Genomic DNA, 18,704 nt, shown 5'->3' on the forward strand with positions numbered 1-18,704 from the left:
CAGGGATAAATCCCACTTGGTCGTGGTGAATAATCCTTTTAATGTCCTGTTGGATCCTATTGGCTAGTATCTTGGTGAGAATTTTTGCATCCATGTTCATCAAGGATATTGGTCTGTAATTCTCCTTTTTGATGGAGTCTTTGTCTGGTTTTGGGATCAAGGTAATGGTGGCCTCATAAAACGAGTTTGGAAGTTTTCCTTCCATTTCTATTTTTTGGAAGAGTTTCAGAAGAATAGGTATTAATTCTTCTTTAAATGTTTGGGAGAATTCCCTGGGAAGCCATCTGGCCCTGGGCTTTTGTTTGTTGGGAGATTTTTGATGACTGCTTCAATTTCCTTAGTGGTTATAGGTCTGTTCAGGCTTTCTATTTCTTCCTGGTTCAGTTTTGGTAGTTGGTACATCTCTAGGAATGCATCCATTTCTTCCAGGTTATCTAATTTGCTGGCATATACTTGCTCATAATATGTTCTTATAATTGTTTGTATTTCTTTGGTGTTGGTTGTGATCTCTCCTCTTTGATTCATGATTTTGTTTATTTGGGTCATTTCTCTTTTCTTTTTGATAAGTCTGGCCAGGGGTTTATCAATCTTGTTAATTCTTTCAAAGAACCAGCTCCTAGTTTCGTTGATCTGTTCTACTATTCTTTTGGTTTCTATTTCATTGATTTCTGCTCTGATCTTTCTTATTTCTCTTCTCCTGCTGGGTTTAGGCTTTATTTGCTGTTCTTTCTCCAGTTCCTTCAGGTGTAGGGTTAGGTTGTGTACTTGAGACCTTTCTTGTTTCTTGAGAAAGATTTGTATTGCTATATACTTTCCTCTTAGGACTGCCTTTGCTGCATCCCAAAGATTTTGAAAAGTTGTGTTTTCATTTTCATTGGTTTCCATGATTTTTTAAATTCTTCTTTGATTTCCTGGTTGACCCATTCATTCTTTAGTAGGATGCTCTTTAGCCTCCATGTATTTGAGTTCTTTCCGACTTTCCTCTTGTGACTGAGTTCTAGTTTCAAAGCACAGTGGTCTGAAAATAGGCAGGGAATGATCCCAATCTTTTGGTACCGGTTGAGACCTGATTTGTGACCTAGGATGTGATCTATTCTGGAGAATGTTCCATGGGCACTAGAGAAGAATGTGTATTCTGTTGCTTTGGGATGGAATGTTCTTAATATGTCTGTGAAGTCCATTTGGTCCAGTGTGTCATTAAAAGTCTTTATTTCCTTGTTGATCTTTTGCTTAGATGATCTGTCCATTTCAGTGAGGGGGGTGTTAAAGTTAGGGGGGTGTTAAATACTATTATTGTATTGTTGTCGATGTGTTTCTTTGCTTTTGTTATTAATTGCCTTATATAATTGGCTGCTCCCATGTTAGGGGCATAGATATTTACAATTGTTAGATCTTCTTGTTGGATAGACCCTTTAAGTATGATATAGCATCCTTCCTCATCTCTTGTTACAGTCTTTGATTTAAAATCTAATTTATCTGATATAAGGATTGCCACCCCAGCTTTCTTTTGGTGTCCATTAGCATGGTAAATGGTTTTCCACCCCTTCACTTTCAATCTGGGGGTGTCTTTGGGTCTAAAATGAGTCTCTTGCAGACAGCATATCAATGGGTCTTGGTTTTTTATCCAATCTGATAGCCTGTGTCTTTTGATTGGGACATTTAGCCCATTTACATTCAGGGTAACTATTGAAAGATAGGAATTTGGTGCCATTGTATTGCCTGTAAGGTGACTGTTACTGTATATTGTCTCTGTTCCTTTCTGGTCTATGTTGCTTTTAGGCTCTCTCTTTGCTTAGAGGACCCCTTTCAATATTTCTTGGAGGGCTGGTTTTGTGTTTGCAAATTCCTTTAGTTTTTGTTTGTCCTGGATGTTTTTTATCTCTCCTTTTATTTTCAATGACAGCCTAGCTGGATATAGTATTCTTGGCTTCATATTTTTCTCATTTAGTGCTCTGAATATATCATGCCAGTCCTTTCTGGCCTGCCAGGTCTCTGTGGATAGGTCTGTTGCCAATCTAATGTTTCTGCCATTGTAGGTTACAGATCTCTTGTCCTGAGCTGCTTTCAGGATTTTCTCTTTGTGTCTGAGACTCATAAGTTTTACTATTAGATGTCAGGGTGTTGACCTATTTTTATTGATTTTGAGAGGGGTTCTCTGTGCCTACTGGATTTTTTTTTTAAAGATTTTATTCATTTATTCATGAGAGACAGAGAGAGAGAGAGAGGCAGAGGGAGAAGCAGGCTCCCAAGGAGCAGGGAGTCCGATGCGGGACTCGATCTCAGGACCCTGAGATCATGACCTGAGCTGAAGGCAGACGCTTAACCATCTGAGCCACCCAGGCGCCCCATGCCTCCTGGATTTTGATGCCTGTTTCCTTCCCCAAATTAGGGAAGTTCTCTGCTATAATTTGCTCCAATATACCTTCTGCCCCTCTCTTTCTTCTTCTGGATCCCAATTATTCTAATATTGTTTCATCTTATCGTATCACTTATCTCTCAAATTCTGCCCTCATGATCCAGTAGTTGTTTATCTCTCTTTTTCTCAGCTTCTTTATTTTCCATCATTTGGTCTTCTATATCACTAATTCTCTGTTCTGCCTCATTTATCCTAGCAGTTAGAGCCTCCATTTTTTATTAGGTGCAATAAATAGCCTTTTTGATTTCAACTTGGTTAGATTTTAGTTCTTTTATTTCTCCAGAAAGGGTTTCTCTAATATCTTCTATGCTTTTTTCAAGCCCAGCTTGTATCTTTAAAATCGTCATTCTGAACTCTAGTTCCAACATCTTACTAATGTCCGTATTGATTAGGTCCCTGGCAGTCAGTACTGCCTCTTGTTCTTTCTTTTGAGGTGATCTTTTCTGTCTTGTCATTTTGTCCAGAGGATAATAGATGAATGAGAGAACAAAATGCTAAGAGCATAACAATGACCCCAGAAAAATATACACTAAGCAAATCAGAAGAGACCTGAAACCAGGGGAAAATAAAGGGAAAGAAATAAAAAAGAAAACGATTTTAAAAAAAAGAATATGATCAAAGATGATCAGGCTGGTGCATAGATCAGTGCCACATACTAGATTTTGGGCATATTTTGGTCTGTGAGAAGAAAGTGCCTCCCAAAATTTTAAAGAAAGAAAAACTTATATATGTACAAAAATAAGGGTTAAATCGATGAAGATATGGAATATGACTGTAAAGATGAAAAGTAGAAAGTATTTTATAAAAGGAATTGATAAGATAAGAAGTTGGTTGAAAAAAGAAAGAAGAGGATTTTAAAAAAAAAAGAGAGAGAGAATGTGATCAGGCAGGAGACTAGAACAAAGCCATACACTAGAGATTTAGGGTATATTTGGGTCTGTTAGAAGAAATTGTATCCCAAAATTTTAAAGAAAGAACAACTTATATATATATATATATATATATATATATATATATATATATATATATATATATATATATCTCAAAAATAAGGGTAACTACTATGAAGGGATAGAGTATGATGCTAAAAATGAAAAATAAAAAAAGATTTTTTAAAAAAGGGATTGATAAGATGTTGGCTGAAAAGGGAAAAAGAAAAATTTTAAAAAAAAGAAAAAGAAAATTAAAAAAATTAACTTTGAAAGACTAAAGAATCATGGGCAAAAAAACCATGAATTCTATGTGCAGTATTCTCCTAGCGCTGGAGTTCTGCCATTCTCATTGATCACTAAACTTGATCTTGGCTGGCTGTTCTTGCTGATCTTCTGGGGGAGGGGCCTGTTGCAGTGGTTGTCAAATGTCTTTGCTGGAGGCGGAATTGCCCCGCCCTTGCCGGGGCCAGGCTAAGTAATCTGCTCAGGTTTGCTCTTGGGAGCTTTTCTTCCCTGCAAGCTTTCCGTACAGCTTTGGAGGATGAGAGTAAAAATGGCAGCCTCCCAATCTCTGCCCTGGAGGGCTGAGAACTCAGGGCCCCACTCCTCAGTGAGCCCCCAGAGAAAAGCCATCACTCACTCCCGTCTCCCTGGGCTCCAGCCACACTCCTTTTTCACCCGGTCGGTGACCGAGCATTTCTATCTCTGGCACAGAACCCTGTTTGGAGTCTCCAAACCCAGCAGATTCCTGCATTGCACTCACGCACTGCTCCTCCCGGGGGGAGGAAGGGGAGTCTCCACAGATCTGCTGCTTGTTGGGTCCCTGCCGGAAGAGCAGTGGCCCGACTGTGCTGCGGATCATGGTTTATGGCAACCCTGAGCTGAGAGCCCACTCCTCAGCTCCGTCTCTGTAGGCAGCTTTCCTGCTCTGATACCTGGGAGCTCTGCTGCACTCGGGCACCCCCAGTCTTTCTGTGACCCTGAGGGTCCTGAGGCCACACTGTCCCAGTGAGGTTTCCACCCCCCACTTAGCCATTGGAGCAACGTCCCTCAGTGGAGTGGACTTCTAAAAGTTCCAATTTTGTGCTCTGCTGTTCTATCACTTGCCAGTAGCGGCTGACGGAGGCCCCCTCCCCCACCGTCTATCTTCCCAAATATCGCCTCAGATTCACTTCTCAACCTGTCCTACCTTCCAGAAATTGGTCACTTTTCTGTTCAGAGTTGCTACTATTCTTTTCTTTGATCTCCTGTTGAGTTGGTAGTTGTTCAGAAAGGTTTGATCCCTATCTAGCTGAATTCCTGGGAGACGAAATTTAGGTCTCCTACTCCTCCTCCATCTTGCTCTTGTCGAAGTCAACCAAACATTTAAAGAAGAGTTAATACCTATTCTTCTCAAACTACTCCAAAAAATAGAAATGGAATGAAAACTTCCATACTCATTCTATGAGACCAGCATTACCCTGATTCTAAAACCAGACAAAGACCCCACTACAACATTACTACAGGCCAATATCCCTGATAAACATGTATGCAAAAATTCTCAACAAAATACTAGCAAGTGAATTCCATCAGTACATTAAAAGAATCATCTGCCATGATCAAATGAAATTTATTCCTGGGCTGCAATGGTGATTCAATATTCACAAGTCAATCAACATGACACACCACATTAATAAAAGAAAAGATAAGAACCATATGATCCTCTCAATATATACAGAAAGAGCATTTGACAAAATACAGCATCATTCTTGATAAAAAAAAAATAGGGATAGAGAGAGCCTACTTCAACATAATAAAGGTCATATATGAAAAACCCACAGCTAATATCATTTTCAATGGGGAAAAACTGAAAACTTTTCCTCTAAGGTTAGGAACAAGACAGGGATGTCCACTCTTACCACTGTTATTTCACATAGTACTGGAAGTCCTAGTCTCAGCAATTAGACAACAAAAAGAAATAAAAGGCATCCAGATCAGCAAGGAACAAGTCAAACTTTCACTATTTGCAGATATTATGATACTCTATGTAAAAAACCCAAAAGACTCCACCAAAAAATTGGTAGAACCATGAGAGACTATGGACTCTGAGAAACAAACTGAGGGTTCTAGAGGGGAGGGGGGTGGGGGGATGGATTAGCCTGGTGATGGGTATTAAAGAGGGCACATACTGAATGGAGCACTGGGTGTTATACACAAACAATGAATCATGGAACACTATATCAAAAACTAATGATGTAATGTATGGTGATTAATATAACGTAATAAAATTTTTTAAAAAATTGGTAGATTGTTACACAAATTCAGTGATGTCGCAAGATACAAAATCAATGTACAGAAATTTGTTGCATTTCTCTACACCGATAGTGAAGCACCAGAAAGAGAAATCAAGGATTTGATCCCATTTACAATTGCACCTAAAACCGTAGGATACCTAGGAATCAACCTAACCAAAGTGGTAAAAGATCTGTACTCTGAAAACTATAAAACAGTGATGAAAGAAATTGAAGATGACACAAAGAAGTGGAAAAACATTCCACGTTCATGGAATGGAAGAACAAATATTGTTAAAATTTCTATACTACCCAAAGCAATCCACGCATTTGATACAATCCCTATCAAAATACCACCAACATTTTTCATAGAGTTAGAAGAAACAATCCTAAAATTTGTATGGAACCACAAAAGACCCCAAATAGCAAAGCAATCTTAAAAAGAAAAGCAAAGATGGAGGCATCACAGTTTCAGATTTCAAGTTATATTACAAAGCTGTGGTTGTCAAAATAGGATGGTACTGGCACAAAAACAGGTGCATCAATGGAACAGAGTAGAAAACCCCAAAATGGACGCCCAACTAGTCTCTTCAACTAATTGTGTTGGGAAAACTGGACAGCAACTCACAGAATGAAACTGGGCAACTTTCTTACACCATATACAAAAATAAATTCAAAATGGATGAAAGACCTAAATGTAAGACAGGAAACCATCAAAATGCTGGCAGAGAACACAGGCAGTAACCTCTTTGATATCAACCATAACAACTTCTTATTAGACACATCTCTGGAGGCAAGAGAACCAAAATCAAAAATGAACTATTGGGATTTCATCAAAATAGAAAACTTCTGCACAACAAAGGAAACAATCAACAAAACTAAAAGACAACCTCCGGAATGTGAGATTATACTTGCAAATGACATATTTGATAAAGGATTCGTATCCAAAATTATAAAGAACTTATCAAACTTAACATCCAGAAAACAAATAATCCAGTTAAGAAATGGGCAGAAGACATGAATAGACATGATTCCAAAGAAGACATACAGATACCTAACAAATGCATGAAAAGATGCTCAATATCACTCATCATCAGGGAAATACAAATCAAAACTCACACCTGTCAGAATGGCTAAAATTAACAACACAGGAAAGAACAGGTGTTGGCAAGGTTACAGAGAAAGGGGAACCCTCTTACAGTGTTGATGGGAATCAGCCACTGTGGAAAACAGTATAGAGGTTCCTCAAAAAGTTAAAAATAGAACTACCTTACAATCCAACAATTGCACTACTATGTATTTACCCAAAGAATACAAAAATAATGATTCCAAGGGATACATGCATCCTGATGTTTATAGCAGCATTATCAACAATAGCCAAATTATGGAAAGAGCCCAAATGTCCATCAACTGATGAATGGTTAAAGAAGCTGTGGTGTGTGTGTATATATATGTACACACAGAATGGAATATTAGTCCTAAAAAAAGAATGAAATCTTGCCATTTGCAATGACATGGATAGACCTTGAGTGTATTATACTAAGCGAAATAAGTCAGAGAACTACAAATACCACATGATTGCACTCATCTGTGGAATTTAAGAAACAAAACAGATGAACATGGTGGGGGGAGGGAGAAGCTAACAAGAAAAGAGATTCTTAATTAAGAGAACAAACTGAGGATTGCTGGAGGGGAGGTGGGTAGTAGGATGGGATAAATGCATGATGGGTATTAAGGAGGGCACTTGTGATGGGCACTGGGTGTTTTATGTAAGTGATGAATCTCTAAATTCTACACCTGAAACTAATATTACACTGAATGTTAACTGAAATTTAAATAAAACTTGAAACTAAAAAAATTTCAGTTAGGCATACTATGTTTGAGGTTTCTATTATACAACCAAGTATATATGTTAAGGAGGCAGCTGTATATATAAGTATACACTGTATATCACCATGTCTCACACAATAAGCTGATGGTTTTATAAAAATAAATAACTTCTCTTTGAAAAAGTGAATCTATATACCATCTGAACAGAGGAAGAGGTAGGATGGGGTAAGTAAATCAGAGAGGTTTTGTTAATGCAAAAAAAAAAAAAACTAGCAGATGTTGGTTCTAAATCCAGAAGTTACTGATATAATAAAAATTTAGTGCTGGAACAAACAATCCTAAAATTTGTATGGAATCAGAAAAGACCCCGAATCGCCAAGGAAATGTTGAAAAAGAAAAACAAAGCTGGGGGCTTCATGTTGCCCGATTTCAAGCTATACTGCAAAGCAGTGATCACCAAGACAGCATGGTACTGGCACAAAAACAGACATATAGATCAATGAAACAGATTAGAGAGCTCAGATATGGACCCTCAACTCTATGGTCAAATAATCTTCAACAAAGCAGGAAAAAATATGCAATGGAAAAAAAGTCTCCTCAATAAATGGTGCTGGGAAAATTGGACAGCAACATGCAGAAGAATTGACCATTCTCTAACACCATACACAAAGATAAACTCAAAATGGATGAAAGACTTCAATGTGAGACAGGAATCCATCAAAATCCTAGAGGAGAACATAGGCAGTAACCTCTTTGACATCAGTCACAGCAACTTCTTTCAAGATACATCTCCAAAAGCTAGTGAAACAAAAGGAAAAATGAACTTTTGGGGCTTCATCAAGATAAAAAGCTTCTGCACAGCAAAGGAAACAGTCAACAAAACAAAGAGGCAACCCACAGAATGGGAGGAGATATTTTTCAAATGACACTACAGATAAAGGGCTGGTATCCAAGATCTATAAAGAACTTCTCAAGCTCAACACCCAAAAAAACAAATAATCGAGTCAAAAAATGGGCAGAAGACATGAACAGACACTTCTCCAAAGAAGACATACAAATGGCTAACAGACACATGAAAAAATGTTCATCATCATTAGCCATCAGGGAAATTCAAATTAAAACCACATTGAGATACCACCTTACACCAGTTAGAATGGCAAAAATTGACAAGGCAAGAAACAACAAATGTTGGAGAGGTTGTGGAGAAAGGGGAACCCTCTTACACTGTTGGTGGGAATGCAAGTTGGTACAGCCACTTTGGAAAACAGTGTGGAGGTGCCTCAAAAAATTAAAAATAGAGCTACCCTATGACCCAGCAATTGCACTACTGGGTATTTATCACCAAGACACAGATGTAGTGAAAAGAAGGGTCATATGAACCCCAATGTTCATAGCAGCAACATCCGCAATAGCCAAACTGTGGAAAGAGCCGAGATGCCCTTCAACAGATGAGTGGATAAAAAAGATGTGGTCCATATATACAATGGAATATTACTCAGCCATCAGAAAGGATGAATACCCAACTTTTACATCAACATGGATGGGACTGGAGGAGATTATGCTAAGTGAAATAAGTCAAGCAGACAAAGTCAATTATCATATGGTTTCACTTATTTGTGGAACATGAGGACATTAGGAGAAGGAAGGGAAAAATGAAGGGGGGAAATCAGAGGGAGAGATGAACCATGAGCGACTATAGACTCTGAGAAACAAACTGAGGGTTTTAGAGGGGAGAGGGTTGGGTGGATGGGTTAGCCCGGTGATGGGTATTAAGGAGGGCACATACTGTGGGGAGCACTGGGTGTTATACAAAAACAATGAATCGTTGGTCACCACATCAAAAACTAATGATGTATTGTATGGTGACTAGCATAATAAAATGAAATTTTAAAAAAAATTAGCTATCCAGCTCAAGTTTGCATCACAAGTTTCAAAAAAAGTCATTTACTTTGAACATTTAATAACATGACAGATTTCAAGAAGAAAACATTTTTCAAAGGTCAAAAATAGGGATTAAGTTTAAAAAGAGTAGGAAAATTCATTCTGGTTCCTTTATAAATTTTTTGATCTGTTACTATCCTTTAACTTGAGTTAAATTCCAAAACTTTATGTTATTATTATTTAACAAGCCTCTAGGCACTACCAGAAAAAGTATAAAGATAAATAAGACCCTCTGAAAAGCTTACACTTTAATGAGGAAGCATATAGATTTATAGGCAATAGGTAAAAATGAAGCAGGTCCTGGAGTTTACCTTACACAGCACCAGTACATAGAAGACACTCAAACGTTCGTTAAATGAATGACTTGAAAAACAAATGGGGAAGAGAAGGAGTCTAGATTTTCTATTTGGAAACTATAGAAATTAAGTTTGATGATCTTCAGTAATCCCTGTAGGAGAAAAAAAATTGACAAATAGTTCATTTACATTTTAAGAAAAGAAAGGGATATAGTGATCCTCAGGAGCCTGCATAAGTTCACCAAGAATAAATCAAGCTACAGAAATCTTTTTCCTTCTTTTCACTGGACTACTAAACTAGTTGATTAGAGGCATAACATAGGTATAGTATAACTTGCCTTTAAAAATGTCAGTGACCAGGGGCGCCTGGGTGGCTCAGTCAGTTGAGCGACTGCCTTTGGCTCAGGTCATGATCCCGGAGTCCTGGGATCGAGTCCCGCATCGGGCTCCCGGCTCGGCGGGGAGCCTGCTTCTCCCTCTGACCCTCCCCCCTCTCATGCTGTTTCTCTCTCGCTCGTTCTCTAATAAATAAATAAATAAAATCTTTTTTAAAAAAAATGTCAGTGACCATATCCAGGACATATCCAATCTTTCTGACCCACCATTCAAGAAATTCTCAGATGCATCTCAGTTTCTCCATTTGGATTATTCTATAAATGGAGGCACTGAATAGGAAGCAGGAGTCTCCTCCAGTCACTAACCCTGTGTTGTTCTCCTCCAGTGTGTAAATCTTGGTGCTATATATCTTCAAGTCTCAGAAAATGAGTGAGGTCTTTTTCTTTACTACATCTCTACCTTAAATTTACTACTCCTGTTTTGAGTTGGCCAGAAGCATTTGATACAGGTTTTCAGCTAATTTTTGCTAATTTTATGAGATCTTTTAGCTGTGTTGTTTTGTGAGGAAAGCATGATCCCTTCATTGTAGGTGTTGGAGTCACAGCAGTTCCAGAAATCTGTGCCAGGATTTCCTGCTGAGACCCATCCTTGTGATGTGTTTCTGAAGTGATAATAGTAACAATAGCTCTAGGTGACTTGCTTCGTCATCTTTTGCAGGGTTCTCCAGAAATCTGTAGACCTTTATTTTTTTAATTGGAATGAAATGTAGGGTACATTCAGACTGTCATGAGGTCTTAGAATCAGATAATATGAATTCACAATTCCCATGGAGATGTTTTCTATATTTCAAAAATATTATTTGAAAATCATCTGTTCTCTTCCTGTATATGGATCATTTTCAGGAATCAATCAGAATATTAATATCTCTCCAAACCTGCCCTCATCCCATATTTCTGTCCTTGTAAAAGAATAAAAATTAAAGTGCAGCATGGTGTAATAGATGGGGTACTAGACTGAATTGCAATTTCTGGATCCCAATCCTGATGTCTCTGCCACCATAGCAGCCATGTGACCTTGGAGGAATGACATCCCTCTGAGCTTCAGTTTCCTTAGCTTTAAAATGGGGGGAAATTAGCCTTGTTTACCTCATGCTGTTGTAATGATCAAAAGTGTTAATGTATGCAAAAATGTTTCAGAAATTATTAACTGCTATGACTGTATTCTCTCTGGAAAACAAATATAATAGCATGGTCTCCCAGGCATTTTAGGTACTCATATTCATTAATTTATAGATAACCCATTATAATTTTTGCAAAGATACTCTCTTTCAACCAGATTGTCCTTTTTGTGGTCACTGATAGTATCCAAGTCCATAGGAAGAAGACTCCAAGCCTCAAACTATGGCCTACCTCATAACAACAAATGATCACATCTGTATAGTTCTGTGTCACTCATTTACTGTCTGTCTGTATATATGTGTCCCTTTTTTGTCAGTATCTCTTTGTAGTTTTCTTTACTTTTGGACAGATCAAAAAAGTATTCTTTTTCGCTATTATAAAAGAGTAAAGTGGAGAAACAAGATTTAAATATACCCTTTGTCCTTTGTTTCTTAAAAATAATAATGAAATAGGGCATAGCTACCATTAAGTTGATACAGATGAACATGAAAGGCTATGGCCTCAAAGAAACAGACTTTCTACCTATACACATGTTAGCTAGAATTAATAAGTGCCCTCATTCTAGTATTGCTCTTACATTGATTGCTTTTCAGTGAGCCATCACTGTGCTATTATCAAATGAGAAAGACTAAAATCATTTTGAGAGCTTACAGGGGTTTGTTCATAAGACTAAATTAAAGCTTTTGAGGGTTTACCATGTGTGTAGACTTGAAAAGGATTGTTGTATTCAGATGTAGAGTCCCCAAGGTTGTCTACTGGTCATGGAAGCCAACAGCATAAGTGCCCACAGCAGAACCCTCTGGAAAATGTCTTTATATCAAATAAGACATTAGGTAAGCTAAAATGTCTAAGTTTGCTCATACTCCAAAATGCCCTTTAAAGCTGTATTTTCATTGATTGAACTAGCTCTGCAGTAGGTGATTTCAGCAAGCTTTCACCACTGATGCTTGTTTAACAAACATTTTTAGAATACCAACTACTTGTAAGACATTGTACCAGGCTCTGCAGTTGGTAAAGCTACCAAATTCCTGTCCTCAGTACCTAAGTCCTAAAGTGAACTGGGTGTAAAAGTTAGTTAAAATTAGGCTGCTTAAAAATATTTGTGTAATTTTTTAATTATAAAAATAATACATACTCATTATAACAAACATAAGCAATACAGCATCATGTAAGGTAAAATGCGAACATGCCTTCCTCCCATTAGAAAGTGCGCTATAAAGGTAAGATATCTTTGAGGAATCTCTTACTTGCCTGAAAGAGGTCAGAAGCCCACTTGACCTGAGGTTCTCTGAAGGTATTTCTCGTCTGTCTCACCATCTTAAATTCCTTCTAGTTATTTGTTTCTAAATATTATGAAAAATGATGAGCTCTAAGCCAGGAGGCCCAGATTATAGTCCCAGCTCTGCCATTAGTAGTTACACTAGCATTGGGATCTTGGGTAAATCTTTACTTCTCTGATCTTAGTTTTTTCTAAAGGTTAAACTAGAATCAGTGACTCTCAACTTTGGTGTAAGATACTGAAAATCATATAAGGCGGTTTTTTCAAGGTATACACACCCCTGGAAATTCTGAGCACTCTGCCCCATTAAGAAATTTATAGTGAGATAGTACTCTTACTGATGAGATTATATCATATCCCTCCGATATATAAGGGTAAGAAAAAGATGTTGAACTACTAGAATAGATGATCTAATTATTTCATTCTAATTCTCTTATAATTTTCTCCTAACTGTTCCTGATTTCTATAATATAATAGCTAGGGTAGTCTTAGCCAATTAGATGATGTCTGGATGATTAAATACTCAGGATTTCAGTTTGGATGGTCAAATGAGCCTTTTCATTAACATCCATAAAGAGGCTCGGTAAGGATTAAGAACATGCATATGGTTTTAAGAAGTGAAGGCTATGAGAAGTTTAACCTGTTGGCCAAGTGGTAAACTATCAGCTCCCTTTTGTATGGTCCTCAAAATGCCACAGGAAGATGTAGATATGCAGGCAGATGGCTCCTATTGGATCTATAGTGGATTACTTATGCAACCCTGCCTTACTCTAGATTCTATTCCTAAACCTGTAGGTCCTCTTTTGTCTCACACGTGAAGAGCTACTAGGGCTTCCTTTTTTTTCCATTCATTCATTCAAATAAATGTTTATTAAGTACCAACTAGTTGTTGAATAAATGTTTATTGATCTCTGTTTGCACCACTAGGGACACAGAGTTGAACAAGATAAGACCCAACCCTCATCAATCTCACAGGTGGATAGTCTCAACACAGTATAGTGATATAATTAGGTAAGCACAGGGTGCTATGGGACACAGCAGCACCTGATCTACACCTGGGAGGTTCGGGAAGGTCTCCTAATAGTGTCCTGAGCTGCAACCTGACAGACGCTAAAGAGTTAGCCATGTGAAGATTTGAGGGAAGGGTAAACCAGGCAGAGAGAACATACATGTTAGAAGGCTTAAAGTAAGAGGAGCTTGATTTATTTGAGCAACCGAAACAAGTTTGTATGGTTAATATAGAATCCTAAAGGGGAAGTGATAAGTGAGCTGACTAGCAGGGGACAAATCATATAGGGACTTGGAATCCATTTTATAGAGCATAGAAATTATCCTAAAGGCAATGGGGAAGCACAGGATCAATGTCAAGAATAGATTTTATAGAAAATATTTTCAGGGCGCCTGGGTGGCACAGTTGGTTAAGCGACTGCCTTCGGCTCAGGTCATGATCCTGGAGTCCCGGGATTGAGTCCCGCATCGGGCTCCCTGCTCGGCAGGGAGTCTGCTTCTCCCTCTCCCACTCCCCATTTGTGTTCCCTCTCTCGCTGTGTCTTTCTCTGTCAAATAAATAAATAAAAAATATTTAAAAAAAAAAAGAAAATATTTTCAAATGCTAAATGCATATACTCTGATCCAGCAATTCCACTTTTACTTCTAGACATTCTCATATATAGGAAATCATTTATCAACAGTGATATTCTTTGCTGTACTATGTGAAATAGCAGAATATTGGAAATAACATAAATGTCCATTATTTAGGAAATGATTAAATTATGATAAATCTATAATGGTAACTGGTTGCTTGGGGGAAGAAAACTGTTTAAGGTTGTGGTAGGGGGAGAGTTAACTTAATTTTCATATTTCTGGATCTTTTGAAGTTTTAAAATATATGTACTACTAATTTAAAATAAGAAAATTTCATTTTTAGGGCGCCTGGATGGCTCAGTTGGTTAAGCGACTGCCTTTGGCTCAGGTCATGATCCTGGAGTCCCTGGATCGAGTCCCGCATGGGGCTCCCTGCTCGGCAGGGAGTCTGCTTTGCCCTCTGACCCTATCCCCTCTCATGTGTTCTCTCTCATTCTCTCTCTCTCAAAATAAATAAATAAAATCTTTAAAAAAGAAAAAAAAAGAAAAAAAAGAAAATTTCATTTTTAAAATAAAATATGCATGATATGTCATTTTTCTACCCATCACCCAGATATATTAACAATAGTTTTATAATATAATAACATCCCAAGTTAATTAGGAGGTGGGAAAACCCATATATTTGTGGAAAGAATATAAATTGGATTTTTTCCAGCTTTACTGAGGTATAACTGACAAAAGTTGTGTATATTTAAGGTATACAATGTGATATTTTGATATACACTGTGAAATGATTACCAAAATCAAGCTAATTAACATTTCCATCACCTCACCTAGTTCCCTCTTTTTCATGGTGAGAACACTTAAGACTTACTCTCAGCAAATTTCAAGCATACAACACAGTAATAGTAACCATAGTCACCATGCTATGCATTAGATCTCTAGAACTTATTCATCTTACATGACTGAAACTTTGTACCCTTTGACCAATACTTCCTCATTTCCCCTAACACCCAGCTCCTAGCAACCACCATTCTGCTCTGCTTCTATGAGTTTAATTTTTTTATATTCTACATATAAGCAATATCATGCAGTATTTGTCTTCCTGTATCTGGCTTATCTCATTTAGGGTAATGTCTTCCAGGTTTATCTGTGTTGTTGTAAATGGCAGGATTTCCCTCTTTTTTTAAATCTGAATAATATTTCATCACGTGTGTGTGATCAAATTTTCTTTTTCCATTCATTTGACACTTAGGTTGTTTCCATATCTTGGCTGTTATGACTAATGCTACAACAAACATAAGAATGCAGATATCTCTTCAAGATACTGATTTCATTTTCTTTGTATATACACCCAGAAGTGAGGTTGCTGAATCATGTGGTATTTCTACTTTCAATTTTTGAGGAACCTCTTTTCCATAATGGCTGTACTGCTTTACATTCCTACCAACAGTGCACAAGGGTTCCCTTTTCTCTACATCCTAACCAACACGTGTTGTCTCTTATCTTTTTGATGATAGTCATCCTAACAGGTGTGAGGTAACATCTCATTTTGGTTTTGATTTGCATTTCCCTGATGATGAGTGATGTTGAGCATCTTCTTATATATCTGTTGGCCAATTTTATGTCTTCTTTGGAAAACTGTCTATTCAGGTCCTTTGCCCATTTTTAAATCAGGTTATTATTATTTATGCTATTTATTATTATTATTTGCTATTGAGTTGTTTGAATTCCTTACATATTTTGGATACTAACCCCTAAACAGATGTATATTTCCCCCATTTCTTAGGTTGTCTCTTCAGTCTGTTGATTATTTCCTTTGCTGTGCAGAAGCTTTTTAGTTTGATGCAATTCTGCTTGTCTTTTTTTTGCTTTTGCCACCTGTACTTTTGAGATCATATCCAAAAAATTATTGCCCTGACCAATGTCAAGAAGCTTTTTCCTGGCAGCCTGAGCCTGAGCCCTGGCCTCTTGACTTCCTCCCTGAACAGATGAGCTTCACTACTCACTCCACCTTCTCCTCCAACTATTGGTCCCTGGGCTCTATGCATTCACCCAGCCATCAGGTCTGGCCTATCAGCAGTGTGGCTAACACTTATGCAGGAGCTAGGGGCTGAGGCTCCTGGATCTCTCTGTCCTGCTCCACCAGCTTCCAGGGTGGCTGGAGGTCTGGGTGCCTGACCACAGGGATGACTGGGGGTCTGGTGGGCATAGGGGATATCGAGGGTGAGAAGAAAACCATGAAAGACCTGAATGACCATCCATCCTCCTACCTGCAGAGGGTAAGGAGCCTGGAGGCTGATAATCAGAGACTGGAGATCAAAATCTGAAAACACCTGGAAAAGAAGGGACCACAGGTCAGAGACCGGGGGCATTACTTTAGGACCATCAAGGAGTTGAGGGCTCAGATCTTTGCAAGTTCTGTGGACTGTGTCTGCATTGTTCTGAAAATTGACAATGCCTCTCTTGCTACTGATGACTTCAGAGTCAAGTCTGAAACAGAGCTGGCCATGCACCAGTCTGTGGACAGTGACATCCATGGGCTCTGCAAGGTCATTGAAGACGTCAATGTCACTCAGTTGCAGCTGGAGATGGAAATTGACTCTCAAGGAGGAGCTGTTCTTCATGAAAAAAAACCATGAGGAAGAAGTAAAGGGTCTGCAGACCGAGATTGCCAACTCTAGGTTGACCATGGAGTTGGATGCCCCCAGTCTCAGAACCTCAGCAAGATCATGGTGGACATCCAGGCTCAGTATGACAAGCTGGCTGAGAAGAACTAAAAGGAGCTGGACAAGTACCAGGCTGGCTTCAACAGATTGAGGAAAGCACCGTGGTGATAACCTCACAGACCGATGAGATAGGAGTAGCTGAGATGATGTTCATGGAACTGACACATATGGCTCAGTCCTTGGAGATCAAGGCCAAGTTGGAGGCTGAAATCACCACCTACTGTTACCTGCTGGAAGACAGAGAGAGGGCTTCAATCTTGGTGACACCCTAGACAGCAACAACTCCATGCAAACCATCCAAAAGACCACAACCTACAGGATTATGGAGGGCAAAGGGGTGTCTGAGACCAATGACATCAATTTTGAGGCTTTGAAGCAGCCTGTACTCTTTTGGGAGCAGGAGGCCAATAAAAAGTCAGAGGTCAAAAAAAATTTTTTCCCTATGTTTTCTTCTAGTAGTTTTACAATTTCAGGTCTGTGTTTAACTCTAATCCATTTTGAGTTGATTTTTGTATATGTTGTGAGATAAGTGTCCAATTTCCTCCAGTTTCATTTTTGTGCATATGGATGTCCAGTTTTCCCAGCACCATTTATTGAAAAGACTATCCTCTCCCCATGGTGTGCTCTTGGCATCCTTGTTGAAGATTGGTAGCCTGTAAATGCATAGATTTATTTCTGGGCTCTCTATTCTGTTCCATTCATCTATATGACTGTTTTTATGCCAGTACCATACTGTTTTGATTACCATATCTTTGTAATATATTTAGAAAACAGGTAATGTAATGCCTTCAGCTTTGTTCTTTTTGCTTAAGGTTGCTTGGACTATCTGGGATCTTTTTGTGGATCCATATGAATTTTAGGATCATTTTTTCTATTTCTGTGAAAAAAAAATGTCATTGGAATTTTGATAGAGCATGAAATCTATAGATGGCTTTGAGTAATATGAACATTTTAACAATATCAATTTTTCCAGTCCAAGAACACAGGGTATCTTTCTACTTTTTTGTGTATCTTTTTCAATTTCTGTCATCAGCATTTTATAGTTTACAGTGTAGTGATCTTTTACTTCCTTGATTAAATTTATTCCTAACTATTTTGTTCTTTTTGATGCTATTGTAAATGGGATCTTTTTCTTAATTTCTTTTTTAATAGTTCATTGTTATTGTATAGAAACAAAACTGATTTTTGTATGTTCACTTTGTATCCTGTATCTTTACTGAATTCATTTATTATTTCTAACAATTTTTTGGTGGAGCCTAGAGTTTTCTATATGAAATATAGAAAATATATCATCAGCAGAGACAATTTTACTTTTTCCTTTCCATTTTGGATGCCTTTTATTTATTTTTCTTGCCTAATTGCTTTGGCTAAAGGATTTCAAGTACTATGTTGAAAGAAGTGGCAAGAATGGGTATCCTTGTCTTTTTCCTGATCTTAGAGGAAAAGCTTTCAGCTTTTTACTGTTAAGTGTGATGTTAGCTGTGGGCTTGTCATATATAGCCTTTCTTATGTTGAAATACATTCCTTCTATACCTAATCTGTGAAGAGTTTTTATCATGAAAGAATGTTGAATTTTGTCAAATGCTTTTCTGAATCTATTGAGATGATCATATGATTTTTATCCTTCATTCTGTTAATGTAGTATACCATATTTGAGAATATAAATTATTACACCCATTTTGGATATTAATATAACTCTCTAGTCAAATTAAACATTCAGATACCTTTATAATCCAGCATTTACAGTTTGGGGAATCTATCATACAGAAATAAGAACACTGGCACATAAGTCATATATACAAGGATATTTATTATAGGACTGTTTCAGTGGCAAAAAGAGGGATAACCCTAGTATCTATAAACAAGGAAATGGTTGAATAAATTATGACATAACCATACTATTGAATACTATG

At 37.8% G+C, this 18,704-nt stretch overlaps 1 protein-coding gene and 1 pseudogene across 6 annotated transcripts in view; both read left to right on the plus strand.

The window, feature by feature from the left end:
- EDA (ectodysplasin A) overlaps positions 1 to 18,704 on the plus strand; it is a 345,587-nt gene that overhangs the window by 236,059 nt on the left and 90,824 nt on the right. The gene's annotated exons all lie outside the window — the stretch shown is intronic.
- LOC129045906 (keratin, type I cytoskeletal 18-like) lies at positions 12,283 to 17,665 on the plus strand (annotated as a pseudogene).

Source organism: Mirounga angustirostris, unplaced genomic scaffold, assembly GCF_029215605.1.
Source record: "Mirounga angustirostris isolate CCGP_5_RB_7025 unplaced genomic scaffold, mMirAng1.0.hap1 SCAF_11, whole genome shotgun sequence".
NCBI classification, from domain to species: Eukaryota; Metazoa; Chordata; class Mammalia; order Carnivora; family Phocidae; genus Mirounga; species Mirounga angustirostris.